This window comes from Haemaphysalis longicornis, unplaced genomic scaffold, assembly GCF_048455015.1.
Source record: "Haemaphysalis longicornis isolate Haplotype H1 unplaced genomic scaffold, Haemaphysalis longicornis Haplotype H1 scaffold_4, whole genome shotgun sequence".
Classification (NCBI taxonomy): Eukaryota; Metazoa; Arthropoda; class Arachnida; order Ixodida; family Ixodidae; genus Haemaphysalis; species Haemaphysalis longicornis.
Genome location: NW_027526361.1, coordinates 93101420 through 93122972, shown reverse-complemented (window position 1 = coordinate 93122972; position 21553 = coordinate 93101420). Strand labels below are relative to the sequence as shown.

Sequence of the window (21553 nt, the reverse complement as noted above, 5' to 3'; positions counted from 1 at the left end):
TGGCAGCACGCAAGAAAACGTTACGTTCAAATTACGCACGAAGGAATGTAAAACTTGCTACTTTCACACTGCGAATACTTGCGAAACTCGGTGGCGGCGCTCGAGTTCCACCGGTGACCTGACCGTTAACAGGAAAAGTTAGCCGCGTTATTTTGACGTTTGTTTTTCTTTCAGCTCTTTTTCTCGCGAATGGGTACGTACCCAAGGTAAGCCAGCGAAATCGCGTTAACGCAACCGTGACGGCTACTCTCGGAGCAAACGGGGCAGTAATCTCTTCGGCTGGTGGGGGGAGGGGAGCGAAATATGTAAGCTGCTTAGCCGTGCCCCGATACACGGCGTGACGCAACAGCGCCGCTCCCCGGAAAATCGCCAGGATAATACGGCTCGCGACGGCGACCTGCTGTAATAGTACCCCTTCCAACCGGCCGAAGCCGTGAGCTTGATTTCTTTTTTTTTCCTAGGCCCTTCTTTCACGAACTCCTTCACATTTTGAGAGCACGGCTGCAGCAAGGAAACGTCACTACTGTGACCGAATTCACGCAAGGCAGCGGAGACGCCATCTTTTTTGGACCTTTTCGCTGCAACGAACACTACCGCGGGCTTTCCCGCTCAGTGGGCATCTAATTACTTCGCATTGAAAGTTTAACGTTCGCAATGCGTCTAGTCAGCTTAGTTTTTCTAGTAGCGCCAGTATGTAACGATTTTGCTTCGGTGTATTTTCCCGTCAATATCCAGAATTTCCATTCAAAAAGTATAACTTTTATTACCAGCCAAATCGTTCCAAAAACGCAATCTTTTGCATGTAACATGCTGCTATAACTTCAATATTATACCACAGAAAAGTGTTGGTGCGCCTTATTTGACTATCTACACGAAATCAGAGTCGCAGAGACAATCTAGAACTTCACCTGTGAGATCGTGTAGACTTCTACGTCATCACACAAAGCTTCACGTTCACTTTTTCTTTTACTCTCTCCTTTTCCCCCTCTCTTCTGCCCTACTTCTTGTAGGGCCTTTACTTCCCTCTCCCCATCACCGCAGAGTAGCATGTAGGCGGGAACATGCCGGCAAACCTCTCTGCTTTCATCTAATAAAGATCTCTCTCTCTCTCTCTCTCTCTCTCTCTCTCTCTCTCTCTCTCTCTCTCTCTCTCTCTCTCTCTCTCTCTCTCTCTCTCTCTCTCTCTCTCTCTCTCTCTCTCTCTCTCTCTCTCTCAGAAAAAACTACTGAAGAGCCTCTGCCCATTGAGTCACTTTGCTGCCGCATATAGAGTTATGCATGATGTCTTCTGTCCCTCGATCCAGAACTTGACAGAAGACTATTTTAAACGTCACACTGCATGAGGAGAAAGCTCGAACATTAAAGGATCACTACCCAAGAACACTTTGCCCGGCACTGAGCAACCTCGGAGGAATTTATTTGAAAGCATTGCGACGAGCCAAAAAACTGGCCGCGTATCTGCTCGCCTCGCTGCCAATGTCGCCGAAAGACGACAGTCATCTACCGCGCCAGCCTCTTAACACCCTCTCCTCTCCCACCCCTCACGCTGGTCTAGCCTCTCCATCCCCCAAAACGGATGCAATTGGAAGCTTGCTCAATAAACTCAATTCTCCCGCGCCGCACTGCTTGCGCGCCATTTGTTGGTACCTTTCAACTGCTCGTAGAACAACAGCTCGACGAAACATATCTTTTTTTTCTAGTATGTACTTTTATAGTACTTATTTTAGACACCGTTCTATACCGCGCTTTTGTTGAAACCGATCCTGAGTACATTTTTAATTACAAGAACAGTGCTACTGTCCGTTAGGTACTTACGTTTTGCTTCAAATATGCCCAAGGTTTACTTTTTGCTGAACAATTTCGACACGCAAAATGAAATCCACCGGTTTCAGTATACAGCTTGGAACGCTTTTCTTTACATTTCTTTTCTTTACGTAACAATATACTTTTTCGTCAAGAATTCTTTCAGCCTTTGGCCTGGCGGCTTGAATCCAGTGACATACAGGCACCAACAGACAGACAGGTCTGACAGACCAACGGACCAAAAATTTCGCGTTTAGGTGACCCCAGCGTCTTTGAAATTGTAGGTGCATGAGCACGCTAATGGCGCTCGGAACTTTCGCAGCCCGGCGCATACGATGTCACATTCTTCCGCAGTGGACTCTCATCGCTGCGCGACTAAGTAGCAGCGCTCTACGCACGACCTCCCAGAGAAAGGAAACGATCCGGCTGAGAGGGAAATTTGCACACGCAAGAACCCAGCCAGTTAAAGAGAAAAGAGAATGAAGGATGAAAAAAAAAAAAAACTAGCCCTCCCCGTAACCGTGGCTTCAAAGGTCGCTACGGGTGAGCGAGCGCAGAAGCACGCAGATACAGGCTCCCCGACTAAGGCGTCCGCAGATGGCGCCGCCAGTCTCACGTGCATAGAGACCACGACTGACACGACCACCGCAACTACTCCGAACTGGTGTTTTGACGCGCCGAAGCTACGCTCGGACAGTGAGACCCACCGTTGTGTAGGGCTACGGCCTAATTTATATTGCGAATTCATCCGCGAAGAAAGCAGATGAAATGCAAAAGCGTGCATGGCGTTATCGCTCGTGGCCGCGCCGCTGTTTGCGGTAGGTAAACCAGCGTGGTAAACTACCTTACCAATCGCGTGTATCCCCTGCTCTTGGAAGCGGAACAGAAAAAGCACGTGCTGTGCACGGAGCTGCCGACTATTGATTTATTGATTGATCAGGAGGTCCGTATACCCCGGATACCTTTCGCCCACACCGCGCAGCGCCGCCGCATCGACATGAGAAAAAGCGCCCATGTGCTTAACCGTGGCCAACAGAACAACACTGCCGGCAGAATTAAGGCGGCTATTCCAACCGACCCAGTTCCACATCACCTGCGCCGACGCGCATGAATGTCGAACCAAACCCAACATTCCTGATTTTTGTCGAAATATGCACTTAGTAAAGCTCGTTTTTCTTCTTTTTTCGCGATCACTATGGGCATTATAATATCGCAACATTACCGGAAAGCAAGATACCGAGGATAGGTGTCATTACGGAGGATAACTAGGGCATAAACGCGGAGGTGGATCAATGAAATCCAATGGTAGATCTCTGCGAGCATATACAAACGTACACAGAAAACAAGATCAAAATCACGGGCAAAGCTTCGTTGAATCGACGGCATGCAACGCATCGAACGACGAGAGGAACGAGCTACGGGGCGCCTCGGTGTATAGGCAAAGCGTCCGCTGCATTGTGCGGCTACGCACACACGCCCCGACTTGAGCCAGGCATGCGTTGCAGCAGCCAGTTGCTGCAGCTGGGGCGATACAGCGATTCGCTCTCTTGACACGACGGGTTGACCCGGAAGCAGCAGCCTGCACTCAGTGTACTCCGGCGCTCACGCATACGAACTCCGTTCATTCAGTTCCGCTACGCTGATTTTGAATCCGCATTTACGTTAGGTGCGACGGAAATTCGCGCGCACTCTCTCGCCTGTACCTCTCTGCTTCAACTCGCGGCCCACGCGCCCAGACTTGGACGCTCTCTCCTGCGCGCAGAGCACGAGCTTTGAATAATGATGATGATTGAGGGTTTAACGCGCCGACGCAACGCAGACGATGAGGCGCGCCGTAGTGGAGGGCTCCGGATTAATTTTGACCACCTGGGGATCTTTAACGTGCGCCGAAATCTCGTACACACGGGCGTTTTTGCCTTTCGCCTCCATCAGAAAAGCGGCCGCCGCAGCCGGGAATCGAACCCGCGACCTCGTGCACGAGCTTTGAATAGCGAACGCAGACAGACATGCATGCAAGTCCTGTTCTGAACTAGCTTTTAACAAGGTTTAAACCCTGTAACCCGCTAAGCGTGTAACAGCATACGTACAAGATGATGGCATTGCTCGGAACGTGAGGACAGTTGTCGTTCAAACAGCGTGGTCCTTGTACACAGACGACTGCGTGCAGCTCACGGTTAATGGGGACCACGACTGCGGACGGGCACGGAGCATTTCCCGACGCACAGTTACACGCTACCTGGAGGCAAGTTCGGAGTACTGGCAAAAATACCTAAACGTTACGGCCATTAGAATTGAACAGGTATTTTACGAACAGCGGATAAATTTATACAGGCCGGTTTAACTTCCCTCCGACTGCGTGTCGTTTGCTAAGCCTAGCTGATGTGTTGCGACGAAATGTTTAATATTTTATTTCTAAGTGGTGTAAACAAAGACTTCAGTGTTTTTATTACAAATGCGCCCTACGCCCCATTCTTCTATAAGAGACTACTGCGCACGTCTTTGACCAACAGCATGAGGATACCTTTTAGCAAAACGTTCTCGCTTAGCAAGCCCTTCACGGTATATATCTGACAATTCACCGCGAGCCAACTTCGGCTCTAGAGTGCACTGCACACAAAAAACCCATCTCGTGACCCACTTGTGGGAGCCACCCAGTGGTTTTTCATTTAGCAACGATAACTCTAACGATTATCCAGTCGGCGGCTGCTTCAATAACGCGAAAGTGCCCCTCGTGGCTTTCAGATTATCATCGAGTTTGGCGCCGGGGCAACGAAGCGACTCGACCGACGGGAAGAGATGAGAGAAATACAGAAGCGCAAAGGCGGCCGGCGCCCCGGAGACGCGAGGCCGGGGCATTGGCTAGCGTCCAGGGGTCAACGACCAAACCGCTGCGGCCGCTGATGTGGCTGCGGCCGACACTCCGCGCGACGATCTCAGCGGACAGAGACACGGAAATGAAACAAAGGTTGCCAGCGATTGTCACCCCTTGTCCCTGCGCCATGTCTTCTCGCGCTTTGATTTTACGCGCGAACAAAGGGATCACCATTTTGACAGCTCGCACTCTTAACAAAAAAGCTCGTAAAAGGGTAGTAACCGCTGTATTTACTAACTCCTTACGGAGTTTACTACCCCCAAGAATGGTACGTAGGTCCTACCACTAAGTGTGGAACCGTTACTATACCCGGTTACAACTCAAGAACGGCACCACCTCATGTAGTGTATCACTCCGCCGAAGCGCCGGACCCGTGACGTCAGTGCACGCGCGCGTTTTTTGAAATGGGTTTGCTATGAATGCGTGATATCGTCTGCCTTGTCTCACGCAGTTTGTTTGTCGTCGCTGGAGTCGTGTATAAACATATTAAGTCCAAAAAATCACGGGAACGCCTCACGCCATGTTCAAAATATTCCCAGTAACGCCCTACTTGCGCCTCGCGGAGAAACATCCGGCTACGGTGATAAGGTACAGCGGCAACTTCCGGTGCCCTTCTTAAGTTGTCACCGAGCATAGTCTAGACCGTGCACTTAGTAGCTGCTGCCGGTTTGATACCAACATTCACTAAAGTAACAAATTCTATGAATTATTGAACATAATAAGTACAGCTATTTTTCCCCACCAAATCACGATTAAAAAGTTTTTGCAAATCCACATTCTGTCTTGTATATGCTCACATTAAAATACATAATTCTAAAATTATCGCTACAATATTTGATTTTTACGACAAGCCCACCGACTCTCTCAGGGGACATTCCGCTGTTAGCTATAAAAGCAAGAAGAGCAGATGCACTTCTAAGGTAACTAAGTGATTCTCGCTCTCCTCGCGCATCCCGTTGGCTTTCTTGCTCAAGTCAGTTGTTGATTGTCCACGTGTGATATGTGCGTGATGAATGTGTCTATGTCGCGCTGCGCACTCAGCAGAGTAGCTTTTTACAGGTCGTGCACGACCAGTTAGAAAAACCAACTAAGTACCTAGTCAATACAGGGACAAGTAACTGGTTAGTGTTCTGTTAGTAAGTGCGCCGATCTTTTTTTAAGAGCTGCTCGGCACGGCGCGACCACGATGGCTACAAAAAATTCACGACTCTTGCGGCAGGTGAAACCGAAATTTTAATTTCGCGCTCAGCGGCCAGCGGCCCCTGGAAAGTGCGTCATCGGCCAACTGAATCATTCAACGGGAAAGTAGAAACTGGGCACGGCGGTACTGATAATGGCTAGGTTGCAACGGCGGATATGAGGCTCGTTTAAAATGCCGGAAAGTGAGTGGTCAAAGGACGAAAAGGCTTCGATCCGGTTAGCCGATCCGCACAAGGCCCCTTTCCTCTCCTAAACTACTACTTTCGCATAGCCTTAAACTAAATGGCTCGGCACGTTACGTCGTTCTGCGTAGCTTCGTCTCAGCCGCGCGAGCGCGTGCAATTTATTATATAGAGAACCAAAATGGGAAATGAGGGGCTCGTTGAATGAAGACAGAAAATAAGCGTAGGCGGCAGTCATTCTTCTTGGAGCAGATAAAGTTTATGTTAATGTTTGAAAGATAGAAAGAAAGTGGAGAAAAACATGCCCAGCGGGGGGGATCCGAACCTACGACTTGCAGGATACGAACCTGGTGCGATAACCAGTATACGCTACCGGCGGGGCTGTGCTCCCCTCAACCTTCCTGAGTATTTATGTCAAGGTGATTGTTTTGTGCGCTAATGGGTAAATATATATATATATATATATATATATATATATATATATACATATATATATAGCGAATCAGAATAGGAAATGAGGGGCTCGTTGAAAATAACACAGAAATAAGAGTTGGCAATCAAGAAAACCTCGGAAAGCAAAGGGGAGGATGTGAAACAGATAAAGAATTTGGAAAGAAAGAAAGAAAGTGAAGAAAAAATGCCCGCCAGGTGGGATCCCAACCCACGACCTCCAGAATACCGGTCTGGCGCGATAACCACTACGCTACCGGCGGGGCGACTTTCCCCTCCACTTTCTGGGGTGTTTATGTTTAGGTATTTGTGTTTCCTGTGCTTGGGGGTGGTAGCCAGCGCCACTCGGACTACTCGGGGTGAAGGGGACCTTCTTTTTAACCCCCGGGCCGTGACTCGAGTGTCTACGACATGTCTAGAGTGGTCGACCAGCATTGAACCCTCCTAAGAGGAAAATCGCCCCGCCGGTAGCGTAGTGGTTATCGCACCAGACCGGCATTCTGGAGGTCGTGGGTTCGGATCCCACCTGGCGGGCATTTTTTCTTCACTTTCTCTCTTTCCAAATTCTTTATCTGTTTCAATGACCTATTACATCCTCCCCTTTGCTTTCCGAGGTTTTCTTGACTGCCAACTCTTTATATATATATATATATATATATATATATATATATATATATATATATATATATATATATATATATATATATATATATATATATATATATATATATATATATATATATATATATATATATATATATATATATATATATATATATATATATATATATATAAGCCGAATAAGATAAAATTGTCCGTTTCTTTTTTGTAATACAGGAACAAAGAAGTGAACTGATTGAATAAACATTTATTTTAAACGGTTTCTGCAGTTACGGTCGGCTTCCTCAGTCCAGGAAGTCGTGGTCTTCACGTTCGGACCTCCGGGGTGCAGCCGCTCGCAGGCGGATACGGCACACGTAGCCTCGCTCGCTTCCAAGTGCACGGTGAATCAGACTGCCGCTGCAGGATGCCCGATGAACGCGCTTCCTTCCTCTCCACCTACCTCAGCCCTGACACGATAACGCTGCGCTGTTCACCGGGAAGCAACAAGGCCGTTGATTTTTTTTTTTTTTTCCTACAACCGGGGCCTACGCTACGCAACCATGAAGTTAGGAATGCACCCCCGGAATGGGTAAGCAGAGTCACTCATGGTATGACAACTGACCGTCATGTCTTACTTCACCATTAACGCGAAAACTGAGTGGAACGCAGCGTGTTCCCTACGCGTCCACCTCTGCGAATCTCTGCCACGGCCTACTTATACATGTATACAGCAGGGAAAGAGCTGCAGGCAGCAACTCCGCAGATGGGATAACAAGAAAGTCGCCCGAATGGGAAAAAGAGGAGGTAGACGTTGCGGATCTGGTAGCGCGTCCAGTGATGGCGTCCGGTTGGTCCTGACTTGGGGCCAGGGGTTTCCCCAGGCATCGAATCAAAGGGGGGTGTCTCAATGGCTCTGGGGGGGGGGGGGGGGTCATAAACTAGAAAAGCTGTTTTTTTATCCCACTAGTTAAATAATAGACGTCTGTTAACCAAACACTCATCCCCGTGACGTACGTTTTTCATTTTCTATATATATATATATATATATATATATATATATATATATATATATATATATATATATATATATATACACCTGAGAGGCGGTGCTTTCTATTCAATTTAAGAAAAAAACAAATTTAGAGAAATTCATTTTTTACCATGAAAGGTCCGTATTCAGTTTTTTTTTTAATTTCTCGCCATTTTTCAACGTATAAGGACATTTTCGAACTTGTTACCAGGGCCAGTGACCAATCTTCAGATTCTCCACCCTACTGCCCGCGGACAATTCTGGCGCCCCCTTAACTAAGTAAACTTCCCTCGACCGTGGGACTGTCCTGCATACTCGCGTTTCCGCTGCCTCCATTGGACCATTTTTCCCTGGGCACCCGACGTCACTCCCAAAATCACTTCAAGCGAGTGGGGAATTGCTGCGTCCCCCGCGTGGTATTCCACTTTGGCGTATTTAAAATGGCAGTAAGGCACACCCCCGAAAATATCTGGGTTTCGGAGAACTCGTGCCCAAAATGTTCTCGTCCTGCAGTTGCTCCCGCACCCACCCGTCACCCATACCATTCATATGAATGTCACGGTAGCAGGCGAAAGTTTCCGTGACTAATCTGCGGCCGTTGAAGCTCCCCTTTTCCTTTACTTTTTTTTTTTTTTTTTCATTTTCGCTACTCCCTGGCTGGTAGCAATGTGCTCGCAGCGTGGTCAGCCTCAAACCACTCTGCCCCTTTCCTTTGAAAGCCTTTTTTTGTGTGCGTGCATACGAACTTGCCACGAGCTGTCGAAAAAAAGGAAATAAATACGTGCAACGCTAACAGCAAGCTCGGGGGGGGGGGGGCGCAGTTTTGTTTATTTTGCCCGAGGCTACTGCCAAAAATAGCAGACAGGCAGCCCGCGCATGCGCAGATCGATACTGAAAAAGGTCCATATAAGGACTGACAAGAGTGAAATTTGGGTATTCAAGGGGGGGTGTCCAGAAAAACTAGGGGGGTCTACACACCCCCTAGGGGGGGTGTAGGGAAATCACTGCTTGGGGCTAACATTGAAGCCGAGTAGGGTGAAGAAACAGACCATATGTGCAGAAATTTGCATAGTTTGAGACTCTGAGGACCGGGCAGTGCGCTGCTGCACGCACGAGATTACATAAGCAAGTTGGGTTCGCCCCCGTTCACCAGTTTCTCTCCGCTGTTTTCAAGAACGCACCAATCGCACAAATCCACGCCGCAGAAATTGACGCCCACACACTCAGAAAGATAAAGCACCCCCCCCCCCCCCCCCTGCCCTCCCGCGCGCACAGGTAAGCGTCAGGTTGACTCCGGTGAGGCAATCTAAGTTCGAAGCCCTTCGGACCACCCGAGGTCGAAGCATCAGGAGGACGCCTGGGAGCCCCTCCAGTAATTCGCCGTTGGGCTGCTCGTTGAACAGCGGCGTCTCGGAAACGCCACATGGGTTCCCACGATGCGCGGCACACCGCCGAAGAACACAGCAACACATAGCCCGCCGCTGAAAGGGAGTCGCGGAGCGACGCCAGCACTTCCGCTCAACGTTCTCGGTCATTTTGGCGGCTTTCGCTAGTGGACATTTGTACAGTGTAGCATCTGGGTGGCCGCGAAGTTGCGGAAAGCGGCTCGTGTCCAGCAGCAGCATCGGTCACCGCCGCGTCATTCTGTGTAAAGCCGGGTCGCTTCCCGACGAAGAGGGTGGGTGACCTGGACGATGGAAGGCTTGGGTGGCCGAATCCGAGAATATCGAGGACGGATTTCGCAACAGCGTACGCCGTTCCTAACCAACCTCCTTGATCGTAACAGCCCGTAAGAGTCTGGCGTGGAGCCGATACCTTAACAGGCCGCAGGAAGAGGGGTGAACAGAGAGAAATCGAAATGGGAGACGATACTGAAGATTCAAAAGAAAGATGAAAGAGAACTGGGAGAGCAGTCGTTTCCCTATACAGGCAACAATACGACTGTCTTAACTGCAGCAGAAGCGGCTGTTCGAGGTCGATTTGAAGGCAGAAAGGGGGAGATTATAGCCATATGTTTGAGCAAAACGTGAGATGATCAGGAGCATTTAACGAATGAGCTCCCTGTGAGGCAGGCAAAGTTCTCGTCGGCAGGTCGCTGATGCCTCGTGCCAGTTGGATCCTGAGCTCCCGTTCACGGCATATCGTATCTAATCACCAACGTTTCTCCTAACCACGCCCTCAACAGTCCCCTTCCCCACCTTATACAAAATGCCACTGGGCAGAATTTTGTAAAAAAGGGCCGCTTGTTATCAATGCGCCTTCGCAACTCCGCGTGCTTCCAATAGAATAAAAAAAATTGAAGCCAACAAAGGGAGAAGCAAGAAAAGCGCTTACTTGATATAGCAAAAGTGACAGGGGGCCAACGTCTACGGCACAAGACTGCTTCATACCACAAATTTACTCCCATTACATTACACTTTCGACTAGTAGGTCTGGCGACACAGCCCGTGTTAGCTGGACTTTAATCAGGAATATGGCGGTTTGAGTACTTTATATATATAGTCGTGAAAGCAGAAATAGCTCGATTCGACGCACGCAAAAAAGAAAAGGTCAACTACACTGCATCGACACAGGAACCACATCGCAAGAGCAAATACACAAGCGAAACGTAAAAGAAAAATTCTTTACATTGATGCATACTGGCGGGACGTAATAGCCTACTGTTGTCGAGGGATGGTTAAACTGTTCACAGCAGTTGGTGTTGGTCCCATTCCCCCTTCCTGCTATAGATAGGGGACCAACCAAGTATAGACATTGCTTTCGGCAACTCGTTCGAACTGCAACAGAGTTTCCTCGTCGTCGTAGCCGTCGACGACAACGACGGCAGCGCGGCGAAAGGCCCTTTGGCCCGGCCCCCTCAAAACGGGGTGCACGAACTGGAGGTCGCGCCGAATTAGTTCCGTGCAGCGGGGAGTATACCCCAGCCCGTGCACATCCGGGGACAGGGAAGAAAACTTGCACGGGGAATGAATGTGGCGTCGAGGGATTCCGACGCATTAGCGCGGAGGCCGGATGCGCATCGCGAGAGAGACCGCATCCATCCGACGCCTTTTTTTTGAGAGAACGTAACCTCTACACACCTTCGCTTTTCCCGCGGGGTAGGGAGAGGCAGCGACGTTTTCAAACGCGGCAGCGTTCGCAGCGGGGCCAACTTTCGCGGTTTCGCGCGGTTGCGTCCATAGGCTGACAACTTATTCCGCACTGGTACAGAGTGAACGAGAATGCTAGCTGCTTCCCCGGCACTGCTTCGCATTTCCTTGGGTGTAGATGCACGCCACACGCCCGTCCTCAAGTGCGTCACGTCACGGCGGACGGCAGGGAGCCTTGTACTCCGTCGCTTGGCGCTGCTTCACCCCCGTGGAGAGGGGCAGTCTTCTTCCCACCAAACCCTTCAGTGTCTACCGCACAGAACACCCCTTCCAGGTTACCTGCCCAGAGTCCGCGGGCACGCCGATAAATGCACTTAAAGATTCCTCTAGAGTGCAAACATTTTTCGGGACGCCGCCCCGGCGAATCGCAGGTAACGGCTGGCAGTCTCTGGCTTCACTCTTTGTAGGGCTACGTGTGTGAATTCAAGTCACGCCGCATGGGTAATCGTTGTGGGTGTCGTTTACAGCTTTGCAGTCAAACCCCCTTCATTGCGTGGATTGGAGCCAATTTTCGCGAAGAATTTAAACGCCAACACAAAACCAAGTTATTCGTCCAGTTCGATCCGCGACAGCTGGAACACGAAGTGAGGTAGGTAAGCATGCACAGGACAAAGCGGCAACTTGCAATGCACGGACGCTCAGCACAACTTGAAAAGGCTGCGCGAGAAAGCAGTGCCACTGCATCGCTTCTAAATAGCAGCGACCAAGCTCAAAGCCGTACGATTAATAACGTTACACAGTAACGTTACACAGATCACTTTTAGTATATATCACAGGCCGGCAATGTCCTGAAACCATAATGTAAATTGCGCTGAATTGCAGCTTAAGACGTTGCACTAAAGCATCCAGATGTTCTCCCATGCGCGTGTTCTTAGTGTTTGGGCTCACTCTTCGCACAGTATGAGTCAGAGGCAAGAGCAAGGCGAGTACGCCTCAACACGCCGTCCATTTACACCGGCGCTGTCACCTCCACACTATAAACCAGTACCGAAGCTTTCCTATCACGCAGTCGCATTAAGTCAACGCTTCTTAACCGACACTTTCCTATCACAGGGTCTGCAGGCCAAGCAGCGGTGCACGCAATTACGACGTCATCAGACATCACGGAGCGACAAGAAACCGTCGACCCCCTCCTCCGATCTCCGTTGCTGCGGGTGCGTGCACATAGAGGCAGCAAACGCAACAGCGGCAAAGCGGTCCCCGCTCGACGCGGCCGACGGGAAGGGCCTTTGCTCAATTTAGAAATTAAAAGTCGGCCCCCGTCTTTTCCGGGCCACCGAGCCTCCAGCACAAACAGAGGGCCCGTCAGCGAAAGCCGACATTTCTTCCTTCCTTCCTTCCGCCGGCCGCATTGCGAGTGACTCATCGGGGGAGAAATATGGCCCTACTCTGTACGCTTTTTATGTTGCTATCGACCGCCTCGGGAGTTCGCGACGCTCCGAGAGGAGAAATCGAGGAATGCCATACGAGATTCGCTGTTTGCGCCGCACATACTTAATCCAATTCACTGAGAGTTCAGTTTTCACTCGCTTGGAGGAAAACGATAAAAGACGTTGCACACTGAAAGACTTCGCAAGACGCGTCTAACTTAATCGGCGTGTAAGCATTCCTCCCCGGCAAACCTAGCTGTGCAGTTTCCATGCACCAGCACGTGCGACAGACTGAGGCAGTGTCGTTGAGTTGGCGTTCTCTCAGCGTCGTGCGCAATGCCTTGCACGACCGCTTGTACAGTTTGGGCGACATACTGACAAAGGCTCAAACAAGAAGAAAACACAGAAAAGTGACACACCACTTGGCTAAACACGCGCAATACACGACTCCACTTTCCGAATAAAATACCAGAAGAGGCAGGAGCATGATGAAGGCGATACATTTATACCTCTACACACCACTGCGCTGTTAGATCACGACGCCGATTCACCCAACCTGATAAACCTTTAAGCGGACCATCAAATGGCGAAATTAACAAGTCATGCAAGGTTCAGTGTGGCGCAAAAGTAAAACTACGAGGGACGGCCGGAAATAGCGCCGACTCTTGCCCTTATTTGGCTGCAGACGTAACGAAGCGCATTATACACGTACAGCGATAGGGCCCATTCTGTTGAGCAGACATAGAAAATCCAAGGCACCCGACCGCAAGCTTTCACGCTGCGGTCGGGTGCCTTGTACTCCATCGCAATTTTCTGCGGACCACACGTGTGCTTCGAAAGACTTCGTGTCTCCGTCGTGCGTGCAATTATCGTCCCGCGAGTGGAACATGATGGTCGTGCCACACCCTACGTTAGTAAAAGCTGGGTGAAATTTAATTGTCCCTCTTAACAGGAGGCCCCATTCCTCCCCCATCTGTTCAACTCCGCGTAACGCGTCCAGCCGGCACAGCCGTGTCAGAAGGATGTACACGTCCGCAACTTATCTCTTCCACTGTCTCGCACCTTTCGTCGGTTCCAGTATGAAGCCGGAAACCGGCGGTGATAAGCGCAACATCCGTCGTCCCGCTTTCCTATTCCCGCCAAAAAAAGCCTTGTTTCTGGGCGAGTACGCCAGGAAGATCGAACCCCGCAATGGCGGGACCCCATCCGAGGCCGCCACGCGTGCACACGTGGTTCTCGACGCAGTCTGGCGCTGTCCTAACGATACGTCCAAGAGAGCTGGCCAAAAGTTGTCAGCGTCGGCCACTTGGGCAGCCCGCACTGCAGTAAGCAGTCCCACGAATGGACATACTCGATGCCTGCCCAAGCCACACAGCCGAAGGGCAGCCCGTCGCCCTACATGCCCAACGGGGCGATTAAGCAATAGTCTCTCTCCCTCGATTTCTCTCTCTCGCTCGCTCTAACACAAAACGCGCGCTGTTCCCACGGTCCCAGAGTCCCTTTTCGTGCGGGTGCTGTTTCGGTTATTTTTTTATTGCTGCAATTACCAAACCAGCGGGGAACCTGCCGCAAGTTTGAGCCCGAACCCTTCTGCCTGCTGTTACTTGTACGATCCCTGCTCCGAATCCTTATTTCCTACAAACAAAGCAGCAACGTCCAATCCGCCGAGATGCAGAACGTTTTGACGTGTACTACCACGTAATGCTTCCAACACACAAAAAACTGTATACTTGGTTTGACTAAGATGGCACCTCGTCAGCACACTTCAATGGGAAGTGTTACTGAACCTTCGTTTACACGTTGCGCTAGTAATACACTAGTCAATAACTTCCCATTTGAAATTAAGAGAAAAAAAAAAAGCAGGCCCAATCGCTTGAACTGAACCGCACTTGAAAAGAAACAAATTATTGAAATCAAGAATATACCTTCTCATTTATTAAAGAGTATTTTCTAGGTCCCTCTAACGAACTCTCAGCAAGAGCGCCTTCGATTATTTGTATTTTTTTTTATGGAGCACGCAGTTACGCTAAGGTCGCTAACTGCAGTAACTAACCTGACGTAATCGCTTCCCGATATACTGACAGCAACAAAAGGCGCGTAGCCTTATACACACTGCGAGTGCTAAGTAATTATTCACAAGCGCAGAAGATAAAAAACGTAACAGGTGACTATTCGTTTTTTTTTTTTTTTTTTGTAGCGATTCTTGTGCACATATATTGATTCTATCGGTAAGCAGTCACAAGCAGTCAAGAGAAACGCAAGTTGTTGAAAAAAGACGCATCTTCCAACCTTTTCCTTTGCGCTACAGCGGGGTGCACCGCGTTTTCTAGAGTTGAGAACGATTGATCCTAGGCATGGAAATAAACCACGTCTCCGGAACACGTAATAGTATGGCCAGATGGCTATATTGAAGTAATTGTTTTTAGCAGCTACGCAGGATCACTGGGCCAGTCATAGCGAATCGATATTCGTTCAGACAGTATTCTCACGTCAAAATAAATCATCGCAAATGCCGATTCCACATTGTGAACTTCTTGTGACCAAGCGACCAGTTTTTTTTTTCTTCTTCCTTTTGCGAGTGGCCGCAACTAGTCAGTGAGACTTTCAACAACAGCTAGCTCGGCTATAGTAAGTGCGTAGTTATCAGAACTTCATTACACGCCAACGGTACAAGTCAACTACTAACGTTGGTACAAGTCTCCTTACAGCCCGCGCAACCTCGGCGTAATACTTCCAAGGCAACGAGATATCGCGATATCACCGCATTGTCTGGCCTCTGTTTACCTCGGAGCCGGCAACCATGGATTTTGGACTTGTCAGCCTCGTGTCATACATTTGTTTGTGGCAGAAAAAAAAGCCGGTTTCAGAGTGCGTAGGTTTGCGTAATTAGCTAGAGGTTGTCGCACAAAAACTAAATTAAAGTATATTTCACGTGGATGTCACTGAGTAGTCGCAACACGCCAAATCCGACCTAGAGGAGGTTTTATACAGCGCAGCCAGTGGCGTTTTTTTTTTTTTTTCCCTACATTTCCGGGGCACTCTGCAAGAGCTTTCGTTTCCGTTAGCGCACGAATATTTCAAGCGATGAAACTGGCACGAAATACAGGCGCGACAAACACGCAGACAGCGACTACCAATGACGAAAAACAAAACAAAATGTACAACAACGCAGCTTAAAACTGCAGCCCCGCATGATTGCACACCAAAAAGATTGTTTTAAAAATGTGGCAGGTTATCGCATGGGGCAGCGCCAGTCAGACCGAAAGCCCCACCACCACAACGGTGACCGGGCTCTCGCCGGAAACGAGTTCATAGAGGAGCTCCGTCGCAGGGAGCTTCGGCAATAAAGCGAAGCGATATAGCCAAACGATACCGCGGATTATGAGGGCATATAAGAAACAAGGCTACCGCCTCACCTAATCGCGCGCCAGATAAAATGCGGCTTGGACGGACTGTGGGAACGTGCGGTCGGGCGGTTTTTCGTTGTTTTTTTATGACAGGTCTCGCGCCTACCACGCCTAGACATGAGCAAATATCAGCTGAGCGTGCAAAAACGCAAGCCGGCTCAAGCGCTCTGCGGTTTCGCTGTGACTGCGCTGTAACAGAGAGGCAGCGAAGCAAGTGACCCGTAAGCCGTGACAGGCCTGTCCGCTTTTTTTCTTTCTTTTCCCGGGGTAACTGAACATCGTCGTGTGAAGCGCTGGAACCAACGCAGATCGTTTTAAAATTTGAAGCGTTAACCTAGTGAAAACTTCGAAGTACACATTTGGAACTACCGAACGTCCCGCAAAATGTGCCAGCGAAGCTGCAAATCGAAGCTCCGCGCCAGAAGATTACTCGTTCTGCGTGAACTCGGTAGGTCACGTCTCGTACAATAACCCATCAATCTCGCCAGACTGTTACAAAAACTTTGTTTCAAAAGTTGCGCGGTCGTGAAACGCTAGTTTCAGAACTGCGTGCGACAACGTTCACAATGCGCGTAAACGATAAAGCTCGCGATATGTATACCGCTGCATAATAATAGGTCAGGTTAACAGATCAATGACCACGATGCTTTCAAAACGGGAAAAGCACGCGTCGCGAGACTTGTTTCCTCTTTGAAAACAACTTACCGGGTCATCCCGCTCTTGCGTGCTTCGTGTCTCGGGCGCAATCCACAAGGTATTTCACAAGAAGTCGGCACTCACAACGTAATAAGTAGGGGTAGCGAACTCGGTCGTGTGCGCCGCGCTGCCACCCAACCAACCGATCCATAGCCTCCTTTATAATCTCGCTCCGCGGCTCGGCCGCCATGACAGGCACTGCAGCGCCGCCCCGCCCTGGCGTCGGCAGCTGCTTACGCTGCGAAGGCTGCGGTTGGCGGGGGCCATAAGCGCGCGCCTTTCAAATGGCGGTAGAAGCAGTGAAAGCGGGACTTGCTTTGGTAACGGTGAGGCATTTTTATCGTTGCATCCTTACCACTCTAGGCTGAAACAGATTCGAAATCATTCTCGCGTTTTGGTCAGCGAGTAATTAAATGCGTTTACAGCAGCGGTCCTTGACCAAGGCTTGCACGACTCTGCGATTTGAAACCGGGTTTATTTTGTTTGTTTGCCTGTATCAGGAAAAATAGTTTGTACTACTCCCTCCGCACCAATCCTAGAAAAAAAAAAGCAAGTAATGGTAAAGTCTGTAGTTTCCGCTATTAACACCAATTAACCATACAATTTATTGACTTGTCTTGTTCGTCTATCTTACTTTAACGATTAAGTAATGATACACGGGTGGGACACACGTTTGCTAAAAAATCAGCAAGTATGTTATCCAGTAATTCGTCGCAGCTGGAACTAGACATTAATTGCTTGTATTGTACTGAGCACAAGGACGCGGGCTCGATTGCCGGCCTTGACGGCCGCTTTTTTGATGGAGGTGAAAAGCGAGAGCGCCCGTGTGTTCGAGATTTCGGAGCACTGGTGAAAATTATGCCGTAGCCCTCCACTACGGCGCGCCTTATCGCCTGTGTGGCGATAAGGCGCGCCGTAAATCAATCAATCAATCAATCAATCAATCAATCAATCAATCAATCAATCAATCAATCAATCAATCAATCAATCAATCAATCAATCAATCAATCAATCGCTTATATTGAGGACTAACCAGCGTGCGTGAAACTGAATTAAGCAGCAATCTACAGTTTATTCTGGAACGATCTCGGTCTGGGTAATTTGCCCGATTATTATTTTTCCGCTACCCTATCCCATGGGAGGCAGTCCCCCTGATATGTTGCTACGGTTACTCTTTCTACGGTTACTCTTTGAAACGATTTTGCGTGTTCTGGCAGTGACTTCCGGTTAGATTTTCGAAACTAAACAAGCTTATTTATGGCTGTTTCCGCGTGCTCGGGGGGAAGGGGGGAAGGGGGAAGGGGGGGGGGGTACAGTTGTTCTGATAATTTTTTACGGTAAACCTTTAGGCTCCAGATATGTACGACCGAACATGCGCATATAACAATTTTTGTAAAAGTCTCGGCGATTGTTTAATGTACCAGGGGTTAAAAGCACTTTTGTCGTCATTTTCGTGTCTGTGTTTATTCAACTTTATACATAGAGAAAATATGCGTTGAGATAAAGCCGACCTTCGGGTGCGGAGGAGGAATAAACGTCTCTATGGCGCAGTTAGCCTCGGGGAACAGTCCTTATTTCAGGATCCCTTGAGACCGCCCGGCTTCTTGGCCTCTCTTCACCAGCCAAGTCCGAGCTGGTCAGAGCGAAAGCTACCTTTAGAAACAACGCAGCCGTGTCCATCTCACTCCATAAATGTATTTATACGACGCGTGTTTTTCTCCAATTTCTTTTTTAACAAAGAAAAAGAAAGGAAGTTCACTTCACTAATCACAATGTTAATAATACAGAAAAACAGTCAGACTATTCCCCTAAATATTACTGGCGCGCGGTATCCCGATACCGAGGGTAGAAGATTCAGATACACATCATAAGTACTCTTTGGGAAGTAGCCCGATTATGTAGCAAAGAGCATCTAGCTTTGAGAAGATGAAGCTGTGATGTTTGACTCGTCTATGCAAGTCCGGAAATCTTTGCAAGACCGCAATACCGAAAATCGTCTATGCAAGACCGGAAGTTACGTTACTCCATCCCTCAAACTCAATGAAGCAGAGAAAGACAAAATCTCGGACCATATCCACTAGCGTGAATCCTGAGGAGGAGCGAAGCATGCAGTGTAGAAATGTATCCAAAGATTGTAGGTCTCTCTTGCGACCCGGCGCGCGCTGATCGGGCGCCGGTGGGAGGAGCAATCGCGCACTTACTGATGCGGTGGCGCCCTCTCTTGAGTTGAACCGGATTTAAGCAATTAAACGAGAGACAGGCTGGCCGTAAGTTGTCTTCGAGTCACATACCGCAGCATGCTGAGAAGTATGCTTTACAGAAGAAAACCTAGCGTTTGAAACCAATTTCGAGACGGAATTTAACAAATTTCTGTTTTAATGCAATTAAGTCCTGATCATTCCTGCATTTTAATTAGTTTACGTCATGTTAGTTTATTGTGAACCGGTTTTATCAATTATACACCTGTTTTTTGACCATCGTTTGACAACTTGATTTACAGTGACGACATATGAGACGATGACATAAGACGCCGACAGCCCGAGCCCCTAAGGTGCCTTCGCCCCTAAAATATGGAGGAAGGGGGGGTGATTAGGGAGAGCAAGGGGGTTATTAATAATTTGTGATCAAGGATCACTGAAACTAATTTAAGTGCATGTTGTTCCTTTGTGCTGCTTACTCTCTAGCACAGAAAGTGTAACGTCGCATAACCCTTCAGTGGCTCCCTGTACGTTGTGGTGTACTAGGAAATCAGAGAGCAGATGAGGCTGCACGCAGGGACCTAGAAATGAAAACCAAAAGAAATATTTTCTTCACAAAAAACGATTCCTCAACTATATGACCAAGGCACTAGCTCTAGCAAAAATTAACTGCTTATGGTCCCTTCCAGAACATCATTATGATTTTCTATTCTCAATGGACCTATAGATGAGATTGAAGCTGCTAGAACGACTACCTCGCTGGCTGGAAACGTTTTCATAGACTGCGACTCAATGCGGCGTTCACTAATGCCTACCTACATCACATAGGCTAGAGTGCAAGCCCATATTGTGACGTCAACTGTGGCTCCCCCAAAACCATCTAGCATGTACCTATTATAGCTGAAATTTTTTGAACATTTCATAACTAGCTTTTCTTGAGCTGTCACGACAAGTTTCCACAACCTCCTTGCCTAAAAAAATGACAAAATACCTGAAACTTCTAGCAACAAAGTAATTATGATTCCTCGTAACGTGAACCACCTACCCATATTTGCGTGTTTTCATTAGTAGACCAATTACCTATATAAAATAGTTATAAAGAATTGAATCTAGCCAAGTTCAGAAATTACAAAGTTGTTGCAAAACATCCAGAACTACCTACTGCTGAAATTCCCACATGAATTACATGAGCAGGAGGGAACAATGGTGCTCCAAAGAATTAGGGAAGGCATCGGCAGTGCTACGTGCGTGCTGGTAACAATGGTTGCTTCGCGCATGCAGCACAACCTGGCAATGAGTATTGTGACTCAGACTGTACTGAACAACACTACGCTTAAATCAGCAACTCGACAAGCCGGTTGTTTCAATTTGGCACATGCCCAAAGAAGCATTGAACAATATTCTGCAATGATGGAGTAAAGGTCATAATGGTCAGAAGGATGAGAAGGATGCATCAAACTTTCAAAAGCAAACTTTCCAAAAGAAGCCTTCTTCACCTTGTTCAAAGCATTAAACGTAAAGCAAAAACGGGGGTTCAGGGAAGAAAATGAGACAGCCTCCAGCAGTTTATCAATAAATATTTTATTGGATCCTCTCAATGGCACCCATTATTGCAATGACTTTGAAGTCCCTTTCCACCTCGGCATCACTGGGCCCAAGTGGGGAGCTCCCCAAGCTGATTTCCTTTATTTAGACACAAACAAAACACCCGAATGTGCAAGTCACGCGGCCCACCAAAATGTTTTTTTTTTCTCGTGGCAAGAGACAGGTAGGCCATTGAATAACTATGTCATTATATTATCAATGCTGTACAGGAATTGCATGGTTGAAACATCTGTGTTGGGCTGCTGTTAACGAGCAACCCACATGGCCTTGCCTATAGCGTCACACATTGAGCTCCCAGTTTGTCTCTGTTAAAAATGAAGGCTTGCACAGCCAGTCATTCTTGAAGTCATTAATCAATGTTAATCCCAACAGGGAAAAATATTAGGATTTCTGTGTAGTGGAAAAATTGAAAAGAGTGAAATCACCACTTTTGTCATCGACGACAACCTGATACCGGCTTCACAAATAGGTTGCAGGGCATTAAAGGGATGCTAAAGGCAGATCAATTTCTTGTTTCTGAGAACAGTCCACTGAAGATAAGAGATAGAAGGTGCGACTTTTTTTGTTATATGGTGATCAACCCAAAATAATCTTCATTTCGCTTGAATACTTTTTTTGCGACGTAGGGTGAGACATCGCAAATTTGGAGCCAAGAAAGTAACGTTGCATATAAACAGCAATTGTCAGATTTATGTTTTAGTTAGAAAATGAAACAGCCATTGGGAAAGCTGCCTAACATGTTGCACATTTGCAAACACGAAAGTTAAATTTAATTTAATTATTATTAGTTATAAACCTGTACTGTCTCCTTTCTTTAACTTTCCTAGTTTGTCCAATTGTTGTCATTCAGAGGAATACGCACTTTTAAACCTGGCATGGGAAGCTATTGATGTGGACAAACTTGTTTCATGCCTCTAGCACCCCTTTAACGAAAAATTCAGCGTTCTTTTTACAGAGCTAGCTTATCCAAAATGTTTCACATAAATCA

General features: G+C 48.1%; 1 protein-coding gene and 1 non-coding gene across 2 annotated transcripts in view; one reads left to right on the top strand and one right to left on the bottom strand.

Moving 5' to 3' along the window:
* Window positions 1–16950, bottom strand: part of Cdgapr (GTPase-activating protein CdGAPr) — a 294951-nt gene extending 278001 nt beyond the window's left edge. Inside the window, exon 1 of the mRNA XM_077707302.1 lies at window positions 16772–16950. The gene's annotated coding sequence lies outside the window, so the exon portion shown is untranslated. The remainder of the gene's footprint in view (window positions 1–16771) is intronic.
* On the top strand, window positions 6969–7041 carry Trnaa-ggc (transfer RNA alanine (anticodon GGC)). Its single transcript has one exon. It is a non-coding gene; the product is annotated as a tRNA-Ala (tRNA).
* Window positions 16951–21553: the final 4603 nt, after the last annotated feature.